Raw genomic sequence first — 22,780 nt, 5'->3', positions numbered from 1 at the left:
ATGTGATGCCCTGCAGTGCCTCAGGACTCTGCAGAGGGACCTCACAGGCAAAAAGGTGCTCACCAGATGCAGCTCCTCAACCTTGGACTTCTCAGCCTCCATAACTGTAAGAAATAAATTCCTTTTCTTTATAAATTACCTAGTTTCAGGTATTCTGTTATAAGCAACAAAAAAAATGGACTAAGACACTGACACTTGGTATTATCAAGTTTTTTTTTGTTTGTTTTGTTTGTTTGTTTGTTTTGAGACTGAGTCTCACACTGTCACTGAGGCTGTAGTGCAGAGGCATGATCTTGGCTCACTGCAATCTCCACTTCCTGGGTTCAAACAATTCTCCTGCCTCAGCCTCCTGAGTAGCTGGGACTACAGGCATGTGCCACCACACCCAGCTAATTTTTCTGTATTTTTAGTAGAGACGGGGTTTCACCATGTTGGCCAGGATGGTTTCTATCTCCTGACCTCGTGATCCATCCGCCTCGGCCTCCCAAAGTGCTGGGATTAGAGGTGTGAGGCACCGTGCCCGGCCCATCAAGTTTTCTAAATATACTTTAGCTATTCAAATAGGTTTGTAATACTCTCTCATTGTGGCTTTAATTTATAGTTATTTAATGACAAACGATGATTAGCATATTTTTATGTGCTTATTTGCCACCTGTATATTTTCTTTGGTGAATGGTCTGTTCAAAATTTTTGCTTATTTTTAACTAGGTTGTTTCTTTCTAATTGTCACGTTTTGAAAATATGATATATATTCTGTCAGATAAGTGATTTGGAGATATTTTCTCTTAGCCTTTGATTTTCATTATTTTAACAGTGTCTTTCACAGAGCAAAATAAAATGCATTTAGTAAAGTAAATTCACTAACTTATTATTTTATGGATTATGCTTCTGGTGTTCTATCTAAGAACTAGCTGCCTAACCAAAAGTCACAAATTTTTTCTCCCATTTCTTTCTAAAAACTTTATAACTTTACATTTCACTTTTTTGTCTATAATCTATTATGAGTTTATTTTTGTATAAGGTGTGAGGTATTGGTCAAAGTTCAGTTTTGTGCACATGGATGCCCAATTTTCTCACCATCATTTGTTGAAAAGACAATTCACCTTCCATTGAATTATACATCTGTGTCAAAAATTGATTGATGATATCTGTATGGATTTCTTTCCATACTTTTCATTCAGTCTTATTGATCTATGTCCCTGTTTTGACACCAACACCACATTGTCATAATTATTGTAACACTATAGTAAGTCGTAAAATTAGATACTGCAAATTCTTCATCTTTGCTCTTTTTCAAAATTGTTCTATGCTAGTTCCTTTGCCTTTCCACATAAATTTTATATCCAGCTATGGGATATCTACCAAAAAAATTCTTCTGGTATTTTTATTGAAATTGTATTAAATCTAGATATATTAATTTGGAAGAAATTGACATCTTAAACAATACTGAGTCTTCCAAACCATGAGCATGGCATATCTCTCTAGTAAGTTATGCCAAGCTCATGGTTAGTCTTAGTCTTCCAAACCATGAGCTTAGCATAACTTACTGGGGAGATATGCCAAGCTCATGGTTTGGGAAAAAAGGTATTTTCTTTCTTTCATCAAGGTCTGCCATTTTGAGCATCCTTTGAGAACATCTTACACATATTTTGTTAGATTTGCATCTGTTTCTTTCTTTTTATGGAGCTACTATAAATTATACTTGAAAAATTTTTGTTTTGGTTTCCAACTGTTCATTGCTGTTTTCTAAAAATGTGCTTGTTTTCTTGGGGTATTTTGCATATTGGCTGTGTGACCCTGCTAAACTCACTAACTCTTCTTCGATACTTTTTGTATATTCCTTGAGATTTTCTATGTAGACAGTTAAGTCATCTAAAAATAATAACCATTTTCTTTCTTCTTTTATGGTCTCCATGAACTTTGTTTCTTTTTCTTGCCTTGTTGCATTGGCTAGAACTTTCAGTACAATATTGAAGAGGATTGGTGGTAAACGACATCATTACCTTGTTCTTCATCTTTGTGGGATATCAGTCTTTTATCATTTTTTCATCTTTATCATTCATCATTAACCTTTTCCAGAAAGGCATTTAAAGAAGTTCCCTTTTATTCTTAGTTTGCTGAGAGTTTTTATCATAAACAGATGTTGAATATTGTCAAATGCTTTTTCTGCATCAATTGATGTTATCATGCAGTTTTGCTTCTTTAGTCTGTTTATATTATGGATTATATTGATTGATTTTCTAATGTCAAACCAACCTTTCCTTCCCTGGATAAACCCCACCTATTTGTAATATTGTATCATTTCTCTATATTAATGATAATATAGTATCATTCAATTAGTTAACATTTTGTTGAGAATCTTTACAACTTTGTTCATAGGAACATTGGTCTCTCATTTTCTATTGTGTTGTTCTGAGTTTATCTTATTCATGTTTGCTGAATCTTTCTTCTCTTCTCTCATCTCCATTCTCTTATTAAATCCCTCAAATTAATTTTAGAAATTGCTGTTACTGTATTTTCAGTTATAAAATTTTCATTAGTTTCATTTTTATAGCCTCTATTTCTCTGCCGACAACTTTTATTTTTTCATTTATTTCAATAACATTTTATCATAATTAAATAGTTGCTTTAAATCTTTGCTAATTCCACCATCTGTGTCATCGTGGGAGTGTTGCCTCATTTTTTCCTTGAGAGTTACTGATATATTCCTGGTTCTTTGTATCTCAAGTAATTATATCCTGGCTCTCTGAAATATTTTCCTATGAAACTTTGAAACCTGTTAATATGCTTTGGAGAATATTGTTGTTGTTGTTGTTAATTTGTTTAAATGGGCAATTAATCCAGTTAGGTTCAGAATGCAAGTCCTACTCTACTTTCTTTGGGATTTGGTTGTAATGTTAGTTTTCTTTTCTAAGTGTTTTTAGTGCTTATCTGGCCCACCTACCATATGTACCATTAAGAGCCAGTCTAACACTTGGGTGGTGGTCTACAATGCAGTTCAGTTCTCAAAGCTCTGTTGCTTTGAGTTAGTTTCATGCATACAAAACTCAGTATAATCCCACAGCTTCACATACAGATTTATAAATAAAAGATTAATATTATTATTATTATTATTATTATTTTGAGATGGAGTTTTGCTCTTGTTGCCCAGGCTAGAGTGCAGTGGCAAGATCCCAGCTCACTGCAACCTCTACCTCCTGGGTTCAAGCAATTCTCCAGCCTCAGCCTCCCAAGTAGCTGGGATTACAGGCACCCGTCACCACACCTGGCTAATTTTTTGTATTTTTAGTTGAGACAGGGTTTCATTATGTTGGCCAGGCTGGTCTTGAAATCCCGACCTCAGGTGATCCCCCCGCCTCAGCCTCCCAAAGTGCTAGAATTACGGGTGTGAGCCACTGTGCCCAGCCCAAAGATTCTTTTCTAAGTTTCTTCTTCTCTGTAATTCCACCTTTACTTTCAGCCTCCAAAGGGTTCCTTTTCCCATGTTCTGACTATGAAGCCAAGGCTTTAGCTATGATACACTTATCATGACTAGATCCATATTACAAGTGGCTAGAATTAAAAAAAAAAAAAAAAAAAAAAAAAAAAAAAGCATTCCCTCTCATGTACACTTTTCAAACTCTGGAGGTCCCCTCTCCCAGTTCTTCTGGTCAGAGAGAAAGGTTTTCTTTCAGTTTTTGGTGCCTGTGGGGTCATCCCTGTCATCATTCCTGCCAAAGAGGGGAACTCACCATAGTATATATCACTCTTTGAGTTTTGATTCCCTCCTCCCCTCCCCTGCAACCTACCTACTATTTATTACTTTTCAGAGTCCTCAGGTAGTTATTTTGTGTATTCTGCTCAAGGTTTTTCGTTGTATAGTCATGTACCATATCATAATATTTAGGTCAACAATGGACCTCATATATAAAGGTAGTCCCATAAGATTATAACATCATATTTTACTGTACCTTTTCTATATTTACACTTTTCTACGGTATTCAGTGTGGTAAAATGTTATGCAGATTTGTAGCATAGGAGCCATAGGCTGTCCCACATAGCCTAGGTGTGTAGCAGGCTCTACCATCTAGGTTTGTGTAAATACTTTATATGATGTTCACACAATGGTGAAATTGCCTAAAAATGCATTTTGCAGAATGTATCCCACTGTTAAGTGATACATGACTTATTTTGTGGGAGAGGTAGGGTGCAGTGTGTTTTCTCCATTTTAGTTGGATCCAGGAGAGCCAATCTGTTTCTTTATAAAGGGGGGAAGGAAAGGCTCTTTTGGAAACTCAAGAGAACGCACTCAATCTCTTTAGCCATTGCTCAGTATCTCTATGTCCCATACCTGTGGCCACCTCTGGCTTGCAGTTGGCTAGAGAGAGGGAAGCTGGGGTTGGATCAGACAACAGCAGTGTCAGCTCCACACAGTGTGATGCCTGGTTCAAGTGCTTGGGCACAATGGCACTAAAATTCTCATTCCAGCTGATTATCTACCTCTACGTTCTGAGCCCCCTTCTCAGAAAATCATTGTCCAGGCTAGGTCATTGATTTGTATTTATTATTTTCAATGGCAAACTAAGTCAGGTCCTTGCATCCAAAATTATTGGGCTGTTTATAAAACAGTGGAGAATTAAAATAAGGAAGAGGAAGGAGTGAGAAAAAGGTTATTAATTGTAAACTTTTCATGTTATGCATTTAAATTTTTAAAAATTTTACTCTTTCATATTGGATCCATTTCCTGGCTTTGATCATGACAGAAACTCCACTATCATAATATCCTTCCTGTCTGAGAGCTATGGATCCTTGTGATGGCTAATTTTAGGTGTCAGTGTGGGTAGGCTATGGTATCCAGTTGTTTAGTTAAACACCACTCTAAATGTAGGGGTGTTTTTCAGACATGATTAACATTTAAATCCGTAGACTTTGAATACAGCATAGTACCCTTCACAGTGGGCCTTGGATGGGTGGGCCTCATCCAATCAGTTGAAGGCTTTAAAAGAAAAGACCGTTCTCTGAGCAGGAAGAAATTCTGCCTCTAGACTGCCTTTGGACTCAAGACCACAACATCAATGGACTCCTGCCAAAACTTCCAAACTGCTGCCCTTCCCTGCATATCTCAGACTTGCCAGCCTCTACAATCATGTAAGCCAATTCCTTAAAATCACAATCAATTAGTTGGTAGATAAATAGATAGACAGATAATCTACAGAGAGTATATTTATAGTCTCTATCTATTTATCTATCCTGCTGGTTCTGTTTCTCTTGAGCCCTAGGTCAGTTCTTAGTTCTCAGTGTCCAGGCTGTAGATGAAGGTGGAGATTAAGTTGAACAGTTACTGATTCTTGGATGGACCTGAAAACTTATTGGGTTACTTTTAGTTGTGTCTATTACAAACACCTCATTATTTTCTAGTTTATAGTTTGAGTTGTTTGCTTCTTTCAAAAATGACATGCTCTTGGAGGTAAGAACTGCAATCTGAATAGTTAAAAGTTCTGTTTAATGAAGTTTTTTGGTAAAATAATGCCCAGTAGTGCAGACACATCTCAGATATTTTATTGATTGGTTATGGGTTGTTCATGGAATGAAGAGATGTTTGCCCTGCCTAAGTCATGCACTCTTCAACTCAAGCACTCTTCCCCATATCCCATCCTCTTCCCTAAAGAGAAGCCTTAACTCCTGTGAATCAATTAGCTAGTATTTATCATAAATCATTATTTATTATAAGCCCAGCACTCCGATTTGGCAATCACAGTTTTTGGTAAATGATTCACCTTGAATTAACTCAAGCAGAAGAAATTATTTCTGGAAGTTGAATCAGTTAGAAATTTTACTTATTGTAATAGAGGCCAAAGTAAGTAGTTTTAAGAACATAGGAGTTTTTCCTCACATATTAAGAGGTAGGCATTATTTTTAGGGACTTGATAATATCAGAGCCAAAGTTTCTGTGATCCTCTCAGCCTTTCTTTTGTGTTCCAAAATAGCTGCTGCAATTCCAGCCATTAAGTCTTCTTTCCAAACAGGGAGAAAAAGAGTGGGGCAAGGGGCAAAAGGATGTAGTACTCAACTTAGTGATCATCTTTAAAGAGCTTTACCTGAAGCTCCTCTCGAAAACTTCCATGAGTATCTAGTTGGACACCTCTATCTACAAGAATGCAGGGAAATTTTAGCTAAGCAAATTGCCATCCCTGAAAATATAGGAGTGTGTAGAGAGCTGGAGAAAAGAGAATGATCAAAGCCTAGGATATTGGTGGAAGAGAAGGAAGAGAAAAGAATAAAGAAATAAGCAGTGTCAGCTCAGGAAAGGCCTAATTTCCATGCTGAGGAGTGTGGATGTTACCCTGGAAGTAGTGGGAGCCATTGAAGGGGTTACACATTGGGCAACACAATGAGATTGGCATTTTAGGGTACCCCACCTCACTTGCATAAATCAGAGGCAGCAAGACCAGAAAAGTCATTTCGGATGTACCCATGTCCTTTCAATAACCATCGAGATCCACATCTCCCTGGCTCAGAGAGTGGCCTGAATGTTATCCTGGGACTCCAGCCTTGTCTCTAACCCATTGAGCAGGGCAGGGGATGGCTGCTACTGTGGACAGCTCTAAAACTGTTAGAACAGCTCCTAATTGTTCCAACAGGAGGCTCCCTGCAGATGTGGCCCAGTCCCAGAGATGCCTGATATGTCATCATGAAGCCTTGTCCTGGCTGCACTCAGACTGGACCATCTTCTTAAGACTACGTCTTTGTCTGAGAGAACACAACTCAGCTATAGGCCCCAGTACAAAGGGCAGCTTTCAAGCCTGATCCAGCCTCTTTCTGCCAGCCCTACTGAGTAGTCATTCAAGGCCTAAGAAGGAAGCACCATGAAGGCAGCCACTCCTCACTCTCTGCCCACAGCTCCTGAGCTCTGATCCAGCTCCTGGGCCCTGGAAGAGTGAGGCTCAGGACAACTATCCATGCAAATGGGCTGTGTCCTGGGGAAGGTCCTAACTATCTCACCCACTCCAGCCCATGCATAAGTGTGCCCCTCTGAAGAAATTCAGCCTAGCCTATAGTTAAATATGCAGCCACAGTGGTGAAGTGGGAATCCCACAGTCCATGCTGACATGTACAGTTGGGGGATCAGACACCACAGTGTGACTGTTGACATGGGAGCCTGCTGTGTGGTCACTCCAGCATGTCACTCTGCTTCTCCAATGAGAAGCAGAGGACAGCCTCTCTGGGGACCTCCAGAAACACTCTCTGGGCCATTGCACTCAGAGTCACAGGGCTGCCCATGGCAACAGAGTGCTTCATTACGGAGAGAAGGCTCTTCGTGCCTCTCTTGGCATAAACCCAGCCCAAACTGTCATTCTTCACTCAGTTCGGATTCCGTAAATACGCAAGTTGAATCCCAGCTGCGCCCACCTCTCACTGGCCCTGTGGCCTCTTCTAGTCACTGGCCTCTTTCTGCCTCCATTTTCCGATCTCTCAACTTGGGTTAATAACAGTGCCCACCTCAGGGGGCTCTCCTGAGTGTTAAATGAGACTTCGTTGGCAGAGCATGGGGCATGGGGCCTGGCCTGCACAGAGGACCCACTCCCAGCCCCAACTTGAGTGAGTGTGTGAAGCACTAGAAATGAAACCTTTCACTGGAGACTGACTGCATAGCCTCTCAGTGATGAGGATGGTCTGACCAGCTCACCCAGGGCCTTGTCTCCAGGAGCAGCCTATTAAGATATACATGCTCGTGTAGGGAACCCCCCAGCCAAGTTTATCCTTCAGATGGGCTGGTGCGTCCCAGCAGCAGAGGAGGCAGCATCTACCCATGAAATACAATTCGAATTGTCTAAAATTCTCTCTATAAGTAAAATACAGACAACCACAATAAAACAAAACCAAGAACCTTGGGGGGAGGCCTTACCTGCTATTAGCAATTGCCTGAAGCTCCTCCACTAGACACTGGGCTTCCCATGCACCCCTGCAAAACATGACTCAGAAGATGCTTCCTCTTCACCCCCTTCTGCCCTCTTCCCCTTACCCCTCCCACAGAATTAGGGGGTAACTGGTGGCAATTGAGGTTTGAAGGGTACCCCAATCTACCCTGCTCCCACAATATAATTCCAAGCGGCAGCTGTGGGAGCAGATGGAAGCCACTGCAACTAGTACAAGAGAGGCCAGAAGCCAAACACAAGGGCAGCCATAGACTGTGTTTTCAGAAGCTAAGTTGGCCCACAAATGTAGTATTTGTCACACTCAGATTTTTTTATATGATTAAATTATTACTGATCTTTTTAAAGTAGGTGATTTTACATAAGAATCTAGATCTGTGGCTTTTCTTAGAAAAAGATTGAAGAGCCAGGATTACCTGCAGCCAAAGAGAGACTGCCCTCACCAGTCTTTCCCAGGTACTGCCAGGCCTCCCTCACCCATTCTCAGGATCTTCTGGACCCTACAGACCCCAACCTTCTAAAGAGGATGAATTTAAAGGGGATGCATGAGCTAAAAGGGGTTTTGTTTGCCTGTATAAACAAAGGTGAAACTAGGGGAAGCTGGAAAAGCCAAGTTTCTTTGTAGGAGAACAGGGGAGACAGTCCTTCGAGGACAGCCAAGAAGCATGGAGGGTGGGGGACTGAGGAGAAAAGAAAGGACACAGAGAGGAAGATAAATGAGGCAGCAGCCATAGGAAGAATGTTAAGAACATAAGGTATTATAAGAATTTGGTGAAGTTTTGCTGCCTGGTATATGATGTAGCCAGTTTCAATTTTATTAAAAAGAAAGAGAGAAAGGGGGTTGGGGAGAGGAGGAGGAGGAAGGGAGAAGGAGGAAGAGGAAGAGGAAAAAGAAAAGGAGCAAGACGGAAGGAAGGAGAGGGAAAAGACTTCAATAAACCCCAGGCTGTTCTACAGTGTTTTGTGGTGGTGGGGAGTATGTATGTATGTGGGGGAGTGTGTGTGTGTGTGTGTGTGTGTTTGATTCCATGTGCTGAGACTTCAAGAAAACCCAGTTATAGTCAGACTACAACGTCTGGAGCACGAATCACCCAGGCAAAGAGACAGAAAAGTCAGCACCACCTGCCCCCTGTTGCACCTCCTGCAAATCCCTTTCTTCTTCAGGATGATCTGGGGGTGGCATCCCAAGGTCTGTCCTTGACCTCCCTGGGTCAGTGGTGAGATAACTGAGGAAGTGGAGTCTCCCGGACCTGGGCAAGGTCCTCCATTCCTTCCACCCCTCCTGCCCCTGACCCTTCATCCCATGGACAAAAATGGAAACCCTCCAAGGACTTTTCCATCTCCCAGCAAAGCCCCAAAGTAAGCCATGAAGCTCAGAACTCCCTTACTTTTGCTGTAGAGAGGGGAGGAGGGAAGGAGCAAGATTTTTAGTGATGGATATTTAGAGTTGCTTCCCCTGGAACTGCACCCCAACCTTCTGGGTCTCAGACAGGCTTCTGCTTGTCTACTGCCTGGGTAGCCTTGAATGGCAGTGGGCAGGGAGCTTGGGGCCTTGGCACATGAGAGTCGGGGTACCTGGCACTCTCTATTTCATCCCTAGTCCTGTCCCAGGGGTAAATCCTGCCTTCAGATACACCAGTGGCAGCAAATATTGAACCCCACTTCTGCCACAATTCCAGTTGTTGGTGTGTGTGTCACCCATTCACACTGTTGCTTTGTCATTTAAATTGACTAAGGGGAGAAGAACAGAGTGTGTATGTATGTGAGTGCACACACACCCACACACTCACACACCATTGAAGCTGATTAAAGGTTTATGAGAAGCAAGAAGATCTGATAGGATTTGGACAGAATCCGACCAGTTTTAAGTTTTCCATCCCTAAGCCGTTAAGTCCTCACAAGCCATTATTTTTGTCCTTGATGTCAAAGGGAGACTAAGTTGGGGAATGTAAATGGCAAGGCCCAGAGTTGCTGAGACGATTATCAGATTTGTGTAAGATTTACTCTGCTCTTTTAAAAAGATCATGCACGTGTCCTCAACTCTCTCTCTCTCTCTCTCTCTCTCTCTCCTATCTCTCTCTCTGGTTTTCTGCAACCCTAGCATGCAGAGATCATCAGAAAATTCGACTTTCAAGTGAGGATCCTGAGCCGGAGAGTGCAGGACTCCACACTGGGCAGATTACCTGGGGATTCCAGAAGCTTTTGGGAATCTTGAAGATTTCTCAGGGGCAACCCTCTCCATAGGACGGGGAAACAAACAAGCCCATTCCTCCAAAGAGAAACTTCCCAGTTCGTGTAAGTTTAACCTCTAGTGATTCATTCCCTTGTGTGTTGGGCGGGGGGTGGGAGGGCCTTCCAGTCTCTGGGAGCTCCCTCAAAGGCAAACTCCCATGCAGAGGCCATTTCTGAGGGCTGAAAGCCAGGTGATAAGAGTAGCTACTGCTTTTTTAGCACTTAGTGCTAACTTTGGCATTTTGGCCAACCATCAACACTCTCTTCCATCATCTCGCCCCTCCAGCCATAGCCCCAATCCCTTTCCCAGCAAGCTTGGAGACAAGTTGGCTTGTCATCATCATCTGCACACTCTCTCCACAGTCCACTCTACTAGGGCATCGGCTGCACATGTCACCAAAACCACTCATCAGTGTCACCAAGCACTCCCATGTTGCAAGATACAAAGGCCATTTTTCTGTCTCTTGCACTGAGCATCTCCTAGAAGTACAAGGTCCCTGGGCTCTTTTGGCACTGCCCCTGCCAGGATCTCCTCTTCTTTTTGGTTGTTCCTGCCACAGTTTACCCACTGCCCTCTCCTTCTACCACTCTGTCAAGTACGAATGTACCCCAGGGTTCGTCCTAGGCCCCATTCTTTCCTCTACCCATGTGTGCTCCTGTAGTCCCATGGTTTGCACACCATGCATTTACCAATGCCTTTATATAGTACTCCCATCCAAACCTCTCCTGAGCTCCAACCAGAATCACGCATGCAACTGCCTACCTGACCTCCCCACACAGATATGTTACAGATCACTCAGCTAGTAACTGGCTGAGGCAAGACATAAAGTCAACTTCAGGTCGATCTGATCTCAAGACCTGCATTCTTTTTGTTGTTTGTTTATTCATTTTTTATTTTAAGATGGAGTCTTACTTTGTAACCCAGGCTGGGGTGCAGTGGCATGATCTTGGTTCACTGCAACCTCCGCCTCCTGGGTTCAAGCCACTCTCCTACCTCAGCCTCCCCAGTAGCTGGGATTACAGACATGCACCACCATGCCTAGCTAACTTTTGTATTTTTAGTAGAGATGGCGTTTCACCATGTTGGCCAGGCTGGTCACAAACTCCTGACCTTATGATCCATCCACCTCGGCATCCCAAAGTGCTGGAATTATAGGCATGAGCCACCATGCCCAGCCAAGGCCTGCATTCTTAATGACTCCTGGACCAGCATCCAAGGAGACAGCTACCCACTCTCTGGGGGAAGAGGCATGTCCACTCCGAAGATCTACCCAATGGTCTAGGACAGACTTATTCCATCATGTCTCCTGCTGTGGGAAACCAGTCCCTGTGAGATTTCCCCACTTAAGTATAACTAGGTCGCTAACCTTTCCTGCAGTTTTTAAAGAGGGCAGATGTGTCAGGGGTAGCATGGAGCCACAAACATCTGGTATATCTGTGTCTTCCCAGAGTGTAAACCCTGCTCAAACATGAACACAGAAAAGCAAGCAGTGGGAAAAATCACTTTCCTACAAAGAGAAAACAGATGTCTCATGGAAGAGAAAACAAGATACACATTTTTGTAATTTAAAAAGCAAGATTTCAAACTTGAAGTGGACACCTTAGCCTTCTGCCACAGATTCAAAGGATATAGGGTAGAACTCCAAAGAGCTTAAGTCCTGACTCCTAGAAGCTTGTTTCTAATATCTGCCTCCATTAGACTTTGTCTTAAACCAGAAAGGTGTTATGAACACTCAACTAGCTGTCAGTGTACTTTGGAAGGGGGTGGACAAAAATGGAAATTTTTGCCATGCCTCTGATGTCTTTAGCTAAGCCAAATAAATCTGGAAAGAAAAATTAAATATTTCCCTAAAACTCCATAGGAGAAAAAAAAGGGAAAGCCTTTCAGAAGTCCCCAGAGAAACAAGAAATGACTATTTCCAAAACAAAGTTTGATTTGAACTTATAAGAAGCTAGAGATAGTTTTGAAAACCAGTGAAGGGGGTCAGGTAACACTCTTGAACTTAATCAAACTTAGCAAAAGTGGGGACAGAAATGCAAACCTGAAGTTGCCCCTGGATCACTTGGCCAGCAGAATAAAACCCAGAGGTGGAATCAATTTTTTTATTTTTCAGATTAAAACTGTAGCATCTCTAGGTTGAATGCAGCTGTATAAAGTCAAAGGCTCCAGAAGTTCTTGGAAAATGATGTCAGTCCCTCATCAAATGATCCAGAGGCAACGTGGAATTCCTGTTTCTATCTCTACCTCTCTGATTACTTTAACAGGCACTTTCTGATTGGACCTTGGTAATTCCAGCAAGCCAAGACTTTCCATGGGTAAGCATAATTTATAACAGCTTCGGACACCACTCCTCCATCACAGTCACCTTGGTTATCATGAGTCTCCAAAACCAGTGGTGTTGGGTAACTTGCCCAGAGTTGAACAGCTCATAATGGGTAAAGCCAGGGTTTGAACTCAGACCCTCTGAGTAGAAGGTTCTAATGATTACACTGTACTGTATGTACTAGGTTTATAGGATTTGGAACTGGCACAGATAATGATGCCCCTCTCCTCCCCTCCCCAAACCTCCCCTTCCCAACAGAGTCTCTGGAGCACAGTGGCACAATCTCGGCCCACTACAACCTTCACCTCCTGGGCTCAAACAGGAGGTGAGCACACTTAGCCCTCCTGATGTCTATATGCAGCGTGTAGTTTAACTATAACATTAGTTGTCTTGCATCCTACATGGTTATGCTGTGGTATGGGCAGGATTCTAGATTCGATTTTCCTGGGCTTGAGGACCTCCTCCTAGCTCTACCACTTACTAGCTGAGTTATCTTGGGCAAGTCATTTCACCTCTTTGAGCCCCAGTTTTTTCATCTAAAAAATGATGATAATAATAATATCTATCTGATAAGGTTGCTGAGGGGATGAACTGAGATAGAGCAGGAAAGTATTTGGTGTTGTGCCTGAGGCACAGCAAGTATTCAATACACAGAAGCTGTTATTGCTACTAGAGATGTCTTAGAGGTGTCTGACCTTGTCATAGCCTTTTTCGAATACATGGTGTTGAGCTCATGCCTCATGTGTATGAAGTGTTGGCCAGCAGCTCTGTGATAATGCCTGTAATCTGTCCATTTCACAGGACTTTCACCTCACCCTCTTGGGTTTCTGGCAACCTCGCATCCCCTGAATTCTTGTTCAGGGAGAAGGGCAAGTTCTTCAGGGACTGGAGAATGACAACTGTCAGAGGATCCAGAGCTAGAGACCAAGGACTCAGACTGTAGACTAGGAATAGGCAAGCTACAGCCAGGGGCCAAATCCCTCTAGCCACATTTATTTAAAAAAAAAAAAACAGCCTTATTGGGGTACATTTGACATACAAAAAAGCCTGCACACAGGTTTTTAATGTATACAATTTGATGAGGTTGGATACATGCATATACCCACAAAACTATCACCACCATCAACGTAATAAATATATCCAGCACCTCCAAAAGTTCCTTGTACTCCTTTATTGTTGGTTTTGTTTTTGTGGTAAGAGCATTTAACAAGAGATATACCCTCTTAATCTTTTAGGAGCACAACAGTCTGGTTACCTAGAGGCACGTTTCTCTATAGCAGATCCCTAGAACTGACTCATCTTGCATAACTGAAACTTTCTACTCATTGAACAGCAGCTGTTCCTTTCTCTTTCCCCAGCCTCTGGTAACCACCATTCTACTCTCTGCTTCCATGAGTTTGGCTATTTTAGATCCCACCATCAATAGAATTATGCAGTATGTATTTTTCTAGTCTGCTTATTTCACTTAGCATAATGTCCTCTAGAATCCTCCATGTTGTCACATATGGTAGGATTTTCTTCTTTTTTAAGACTAGATAATATTGCATTGAAAGTATATTTGTACATTTTATTTATTCATTTAGCCACTGATGGACGTTTAGGCTTTTGTCATATCTTGGCTACCGTGAATAATGTCCAGCACTTATATTTGTAAATAAAGTTTTAATGGAACATAGCCATACCCATTCATTTACAAATAGTGGTCTATGGCTGCTTTCATGCTGCAATAGCAGAATTGAATTGCTGCTTTAGAGACTCTCTCACAAGCAAAGCCTAAAATGTTTCCTATCTGGCACTTTACAGAAAGTTTGTCAACTCCTGCTCCGAACCCTCCTTCTGAGCCATTGCTTCACCCTTCTTGTGGAAGGCCCCTTCCCCTTTCTACTGTTACTGAAAAGAGCTACTTGCCTTCTTCTATTTAAGAATATGGTGCAATGCTGGTTTTATTTGTTCCTCCATGAGCCCCATTTCTTGAATAGACTGTTTTGCCTAAAGATAGACTTAGGTGACTGACTGACGACTGCGACCTCTTAGCTGACTTTCTCAGTATGCTGTCTTGTACCCCGTTCATCAGAATCACCTTGGATGCTTGAGATAAATGCAGATCCCTGGGTCCCATCCCAGACTTTCAGAATCTGAATGCCTGAGATAAGGCCCAGGAGACTCCATTAAAACAAACAATAGCAATACTCCTCCAGGTGCATCTTAAACTTATCAGAGATTTAATGTGAGACGTAGAATGTGAGAATCTTTGTTCTTGATTCCTGAGGTTATATCTTATTCAAACATAAATCCTCCTACACCATGCCCAGCATGCAGTAGGTGTTCAAAAGACATCTGCTTGCTACATTTTGAAAAAGCTGTTACTAATCATATATTCTTGCAGCCCTATGTGCAAACCACAACTTGTCCGTGGAACCCACATTGCCCCTTGCCTTACGTTATTGTATCAGAGATGCTTTATTTTTGTTTCAGTTGATATCCTAACACTTCAGTGTTAAGGTTTTCTGCCAGTGAGACCTCAGTCAAGTTGCTAATTATCTATAAGCACTCAAATTCACTAGAAAAGTCTGCCATTTCAAAGACTTTTCTCGAAGATGGACAGTTCCCTTCTGGTTTGTTACTTGAGTTAAGGAGGGCTTTTCCTACAGGTGGTCCCTGAAAGCACACTCCATTAGCAGCAGCCTGGGATGGCGAGGATAGAAGTGATGCCCTTTGATGGCACTGTTCATCTCCGGCCCCTCTGGTGCTCAGATCCCCTCCCTCTTGGATCAAGGCTAAGACCCTTCACATGGAGACCAGAGAGGGGAGGTGACTCAGCAAAAGTCACCTGATGTATCTCAAAGTCAGAACAAGAATAGAAGTCCAGATACTCCTGGGCCTCAATCCCCTTAGTCACCACAGCTACCCTTGCTGGACAGACTTATGTTCTTCAGATAACTTCCTTATTTTGCTAGTACCATCAGACAAGAAAGCATGAAATTCCTCTAATTCATTTGACATTAACGTCTGGCATGCTTTCACGTGTGTGCATGCGCACACACACACACACACACACACACAGCCAGACTTACTTAAGATCCACTTCTAAAAAAAAAGAGTTCCATTTCCCTTCAAAGCCAACCCATTCATCTGTGTTCTAAACACCTGTATGACATATGTCTTTTATTTTATGTATTCTGACACCTTAACATCTAGGGTCTGCTAACTTGGAGGGACTTCAGGGTTAGCCAATTCCTAGAGAAAGTAAACAACTTGCCCATGAGTGCTCTTCAAATACAAATCAGCCAATTCAGAGGCTACAGCTCCCATACTCTGGGCCATTCTCCCTCCTCTAATCACCCCAGGGACATGTGCTAGACAGCTAGGGACATCACCAATGTCCCAGAGCCCAGTGAGATTCAAACTAGCCAATCCTAAGCCTGCTCACCCTGCCTCACCTGTTTCTTCCTGCAGAAGCTGCAATAAAGGCTCTTGCGCACAGAGCCCCCACTCCCTCTTTCCCTCTGCCTCCTGACCAACCCTGGTGCCCTGTGGCCTCCATGGCATGCCATGCCCCCTCTCCTCTTGGGAATACTGGGTAACACATTGTCTTCTCAATGACAATCACCTCCCGATCTGTTGACCTTACTACACCTCAAATTATCTTTTATTACACTATATTTTAAAACACTACCACCCCTCCCTGTCTGCCAGATGCCTCAGTACCTTCTCCCCATGTGTATGTTCTGCCTCTCTCCTCTCTTTCCCTGGGACACAAACATGCTTAGGCTGCTCCCCTGCCTTTAGAACATTTTAACCTCTGCTCGCTCCTGTCTCCCCTGCCTTTTTCAATCAAGTTTCCCAAAGGCTTGTGTGTACTCTCTGCCTCCTCCTCCATTCAGTCATCCAGCCACTCCAACCTCTGCTCCACTGTAACTGTCCTGGCAAAAGGTACTGATTCTTTATGACAAAACCATGTGGCACATCTCCATCTTACTGGACCAGGCCTCTGCATGTCACCATTGTCCATCCGCTCCTCTTCACTGTCTCCTCTGTGCCCTGCCCCCTCTCTCCTCTGCACCCTGTCTGCCCTCTCTTCCGTGCCCTCTTGCCTTCTCCCCTGTGCCCTGTCTGCCCTTTCTCTGTGTCCTGCCCAGCTTCTCCTCTGTGCCTTGTCAGCCCTCTCTTCTGCTCCCTGCCCACCCTTCCTCTGCACGCTGTCCACCTTCTCCTCTGCGAGGTTCCTGTTGCTCTCCCAGTGCCTACCTCCCCAACCACTGTTCATAACCTCTTGCCATCTGCAGGGGCCCCACTTGCTGCTCTTCCCCAGAAGTGCTGCTGTTCCCCAAGCCTCTTGCTTCAGCCTTCCTCTTCTCAAATGACCATACACCATTTGGAGAATGATATGAAAGCTGAGGACTCTCTTCCCAGAAACATACACTAAACACACTCAAATTTTTGCATAAATATCAAGGGATTCATCAACCTCCTGAGGCCCCTGCTTTAACCTTTGAGGAACCGAGAACATCTGGTTTACCCGTGTGTGCGCTCAAGTTTCTCTGGAGACTCCAGATCTGATGTCCCCTCCTGATCTCCAGATCTTACACTTTACCAGGCAGCTTCTCCCAGTTACCTCACGGGCACCTAAGTTCAGAATGTCCAAGGCCAGAGCCATTAGCCCCCACAAAATGCACTCCTCTTCTGGAATTCCCGCCTCATGATGCTACCATTATCTGCTAAGCATTCAAGGCAAACACCTGGCAGTCTTTCACAGTCCTCAGTCTCCCTCAGCCCTCACATTCCGTCAGTCCCCAGGTCCTAACATTCTACCTCCTCAACATCTCTCAGGCTGCCCCCATTCCTATTCCCTCTCAGTTCCCCAGGTCCTACCCTTGTCATTGTTCACCTGGATTCATGCCTCTGGCCATCCACGCTTTGAAAAGAGCAGTCATTCCAACATGCAGATCTGCTCAACATCTCTCAACATCCCTCCCCACCTTACCCCCGGGCTGTAGCAATATTTTTCAAACTGTGGTCCACCAGCAGATTCTTTAAAATTTGAGTCTTCTCAACAGGACGTTTAAATTTCTACTTACATATTTTAGATCATTTGGATGGCTAAATAGCTTCTAACTCCACACCTACATTCGCTTTTGTACTCAACATCACATTGGAGCCAAGAGGACCCGCGTTACTTGTAGCAACTAATGAGAAAGCAAGGTGAGATTAAAATGTCAAGGCTTCATTCTCAGCCAGATGAAGACCCACATTAGGAAAGAAGGCTTTGCAGAAGTTAAAATGAAGAAAAGTGATGGGCACTCTACGTGGCAGAGGGAAAAGCAGCATCTGAAATAAATTATGCAGGCGGTCAACACCTTATTGACACTGAAACAGCACTTCAGTTTCAACAAACCAACGCCATCCATCATGGAAGATTTAAGTTGTTAATTGAATGTTGTTAGTTTTGCATTTTGTTTGTTTTTTATTTGTAAATGTGTTAAGTTTGTACTTACACACAACTGATGGGTCATTTAGGTTTGTCAATATATAAAATGAAATGGAAAAATAGTAATAGAAACAGGGAGTTGGGTCACTGAGAATTATTTTCTTTAAAAGAGTTTATCCATTGTTTAAGGTTAAGAATGTCTGGCCTATGAGAAAATATTTCTGTACCATAATATGAGTACAGGCTACCATCACCTGGCCCCTGCCTACCCTTCTGTCTGCACTCATTCAGTTCCCTCACCACCTGAGCTAACTCAATGCACCTGCACAATTGTAGCTTCCCAAACACACAGCACTTCCCACTCAAAATCAGGAAAGGGGGAGGCAAGTGAGGCACTCAGCAAAATTTTAGGGGATACCAAAAAGCTCAGTAATCAATATAAGTAATATTTTAATGCAATATTTTTAAAAATCAAAATTAATCAAAACACCATGGATGATAAACAAAGTATTAAAGTAGTAAAGACAGGCTCAGCACTTCTTTGAGTTTTGTGTGGAATCTTGCCGCGGGTTGTTTTGCCAGGCAGAGAAGATAGGGAGAGAGGAGAGAAGGTAGGGACACTCTCTCTCCCTACCTTCTCTGCCTGGCAAAACACCCCTGACTAGATATATCTCACCTACTTGCGGAGTGGCATTGCAAATGGCACTTTACTTCTTTGATCTTTATATTCCCCATCTGCAGATGAGGCTTATCTCATATGTGGTTCTGACGACTAAAGAGATAATAATGACTGGAATGTTAACACAGTGCCTGTCCTGCAGCATTGCCGTTGTTGGCCGTATTGCTATTGTCACCGTTATCGCAAGCATTGCCTCCCCTCTGAAGTCTGTCCCAACATCCTTGACATCCCCAGGAAACTTTAGGAGAGGTTTTTCCCATGCTTTATTATATAGTGTACACATCTCGATTACAGCCAAAGATGTATTAGTCGGGAGTCTGAGGCAGGAGAATCGCGTGAACCTGGGAGGCAAAGGTCGTAGTGAGCCAAGATAGTGCCATTGCACTCCAGCCCCCAGCTACAATGCAAAACTCCATCTCAAAAAAAGAAAGATATATGATGATTGTTTCTGTATCTTTTTTTCCCACTGACTATAAGCTGTTTGAAGTCCAAGACTGTTGTTTTTTTATCTTTGTTGACTTCTGCACAATAGCTGTTGAATATTTATTGAACAAATGAGTGCAAAAAACAAGACTTAGTCCAAGAACAAGTTAAGCTACCAATTGACATCTCATATGAGTACAAACCAATATCCATTGATAGATCTGACAAATATTTATGAAGCACCAACTACATTCCACGCATCCTTCTAGGTGCCCAGGCGACAACAGTGAATAAAATAAACACAGCACCAACAGTCTCCCAGAGGAGATGGACAATTAAAAGCAATTACAATAAAGTGGTGAAATGTGTTCAGGGAACTGGTAGAAGTTACTTTTAGTTGGAACATCAAGTGTGTGAGGCAGAGAGTGAGGCGAGATGAGGCTGAAGGCAAATAAAGCCAGGCACCAGAGGGTGTTGGAAAGCTTAATAAGAAATTTGGACTTTATCTCAAAAGCAATGGAGGAACACTGAATGTGTATCAATAGCAAACGGAGAAAATCCCAACATTGTTAGCTTAGCAAAAAGAGAATTATTGGCACTTACAATTGAAAACTGCAGTGATCAGGCTGGCTTTAGGTAGGGACAGAATTAGGGCCTCAGACCAAGCCATCAAGACATGGCCTTGCCATTTCTGAGCTCAGCTCTGCTCTCCTCCAGGAGCTGATTTTTTTTCTTCAGCACAACATGGAGGCCACAGCTGCTACAGCCTCACATCCTCCCAGGTTTAAGACCAGCAAACTGGGCCAGGTGCAGTGGCTCCTGCCTGTAATCCCAGCACTTTAGAAGGCTGAGGCTGGTGGATCACCTGAGATCAGTTGAGACCAGCCTGGCCAACATGATGAAACCCTGTCTGTACTAAAAAAAAAAAAAAAAAAAAATCAGCCAGGCATGATGATGTGATGTGCACCTGTAGTCCCAGATACTCGGGAGGCTGAGGCAGGAGAATTGCTTGAACCTGGGAGGTGGGGGTTGCAGTAAGCCAAGATCTCACCATTGCATTCTGTAAGGCCCATCACCTCGCCAGGAGGCCGGACACACCCACCTCTGCACCCGGCACCAGACTCTGCACTCAGCACCTAGCTCTGCCGCATGGCTCCCCTGGAAGCCTCCAGCTGATGCAACTCTGGCTGGCTCTCGCACCGGAAAAACCTGCCCAACAACCTGCCAACCAATAGCGGCCCGCCCTGTCCCAATCCCGCTCCCCTGGAGCCAATCAGAGCACCCAGCTGTTGCTCCTAACCCATAGCCACAAAAACCATGCCATGCCCCAGGAAGTCAGCGTGGCTTCTCTGGCCCCCTTTCCCTGGACCACAAAACCTCGTCCAGGAGCTGAATAAATTGGCATTTAATTTTCTTATACTGGCCTCAGTTTCCTCATTTTAAACTCAGCAATAACCCTTACACACTCCAGCCTGGGCGACAGAGCCAGACTCTGTCTCAAACCATAATAATAATAATAAGCCAGGAAATCCTTTCTCAGGTGATTCAAGTTAAAGCCCTGGGCTGGGCTGGGCTTGAATTACCCAACCCTGGACAATCACTGTGACTAGGATAGTGAAAGGAGGCCATTTGTTTAAGCTGAGGTGATGCAGAGTGTCAAAAACAAAAACAAAATAGACATCCATTACAGAAAGATTTTCAGCAAGAAGTGACTGTTATTAGATTTCTAAATTGAAAACAAACCATCAAACAACCCCTCCCTGCCGGGGCAATGCAGGGATATGGCATGGGGGAGGGGATGCTGCAAGCAGGAAGGGTAGAAAGGTCCGGAAATTGGTTGTATAAATGAATCTGGAGCTCTGGAGGGTGATCTGGGCTGAAGATACAGATTTGAGGGTCACCAGGACATGAAATCCAACAAAAGCTAAGAGTGTGCTTGGGATCTCCCAGGCAGAGCAGTGGGAGGCAGAGGAAAGGGCTGGCTCAGAACCATGGCCAGGAACAGTGCCAAAGGGGTGAGCAGAAGAAGAGGAGTCAAAACAGAGAAGGAGAGGACTGCGCAGTAGAGAATGAAGCCACAGAGGTCAAGAGAGGAGAGGTTTGCAAGAAGGACGTGAGGTCCACAAGACCAGAGAGCACCAGAGGGTCAAGCAAGACATATTGAAAATAGGCCTATTGGGTTTATCCATGAGAAGGCCACCGTGTCCTTGAGAAGAACAATTCGGGGCGAGGGATGAGTTGAGGAGTGAGTGCAAAGTGGGATCGCTTTTTACAGAAGTTGCATTCTGAAGAGGAAAAGAAATAAGGCAGAGACTGGTGAGAGAAAGTGGTGGTATTGTGTTAAGAGAGGAGGCCAGAAATTCACAGGATTCATGTTCTCCTGTGAACAGTTAGGAAATATTGGAGGCTTTTGATGCCACGCCCCAACTTATCTTTGATGTCATCTCCCTTTCTTCTTAGGAAGAAAAGAAGATTGAAACAGAAAAGAATGTATACACATCATTCTAATCCAATCTTTGTTTCTATAGATGAGAAAACTGAGTCCAAAATGATTAAACAAGTTGTGAAAGATTTCACAACAAATTAGTTGTGTAGCACAGGACTCCTGTCTTCTGACTTGTAGACCAGGCCTTGTCCCTTCTCCTTTGTTTGCTCTGTGTGACCAAGATCTCTTGCTAAAGGAGCTCTACGGGATCCACCTGTCCAGCTGGGACTCCTGTTGGACAATTCTTCCCTAGTTAAGATCCCTCAAGCCTTTCCCATTCTGCATCTTGAGCCTCAAAGCCCCACTCACTACAAAATGAACGCATGCCAGCAGATCCCAGTGTCTGTCTTCGTTATAATGGCACCTTCAGTGGTTTCACCATTAACCTAGGGAAGTCCCCTAAAGGCAGGAACTTCATCCCTGGTTGAATCAGATTTGGGAGGAAAGTAAGACTCTGTAGCCCTTCTTGAATCCTACTGGAAGATGTGTGTGTGTGTGTATGTGTGTGTGCACATGCACAGATGCTGTGTTTGGAAAGACCTGGGGTGTTCAAAGCCATACCCCAACAAGAGTGCACAGTTACATTCCTCACTCAAAGGGCTTCCCTACCTGTGGAATACTCAAGCACTTACCACACCAGCTTTCAGAACAGATGGGTATTTACTGCGCACAAATGTTACACTGACTTTGGAATGTTCTGGCATGTGCTTTTGTGGATTAACGAGCTCCTAATATTGCGATAATAATCATTTTCCATAAATATGCATAGTCAACTTTTAAAAGTGTCATGTGCAGTAATTATTAGCTGTCTGGGTGCTAATCGCTTTGGGAAAATATTTACTTGCATGTGAAATGGAACCTATGTTTGTTTTGTTAAATGCACTGCGTCGCAAAGAGCCCAGAGCAATTACTAGCCTGATTTAAAGGGACACTGATGCCAGGGAATTGGAATGGAGGGATCCTCACTCATGAGGGCTTGTGAAAAGGTTGGTTGGATTTAGTTCAATAAAATTATCCTGAGAACCTACTATGTGTAGTTATGTCAGAAAGAGCATTGTTTTTGGGAGGCCAAAGTAGGTGGATTGCTTGAGGCCAGGAATTCAAGACCATCCTAGCCAACATGGTGAAACCTCATCTCTACTAATAACACAAAAATTACCAGGTGTGGTGGCACATGCTTGTAATCCCAGCTACTCTGGAGGCTGAGGCAGGAGAACTGGTGAACCCGGGAGGCGGAGGTTGCAGTAAGGGGAGATTCCACCACTTGCACTCCAGCCTGGGAGACAGAGTGAGACT

Source organism: Cebus imitator, unplaced genomic scaffold (genome assembly GCF_001604975.1).
Source record: "Cebus imitator isolate Cc_AM_T3 unplaced genomic scaffold, Cebus_imitator-1.0 Scaffold60, whole genome shotgun sequence".
NCBI lineage: Eukaryota > Metazoa > Chordata > Mammalia > Primates > Cebidae > Cebus > Cebus imitator.
The sequence above is the reverse complement of the archived record's forward strand: the minus strand, read 5'-3'. Positions refer to the sequence as shown.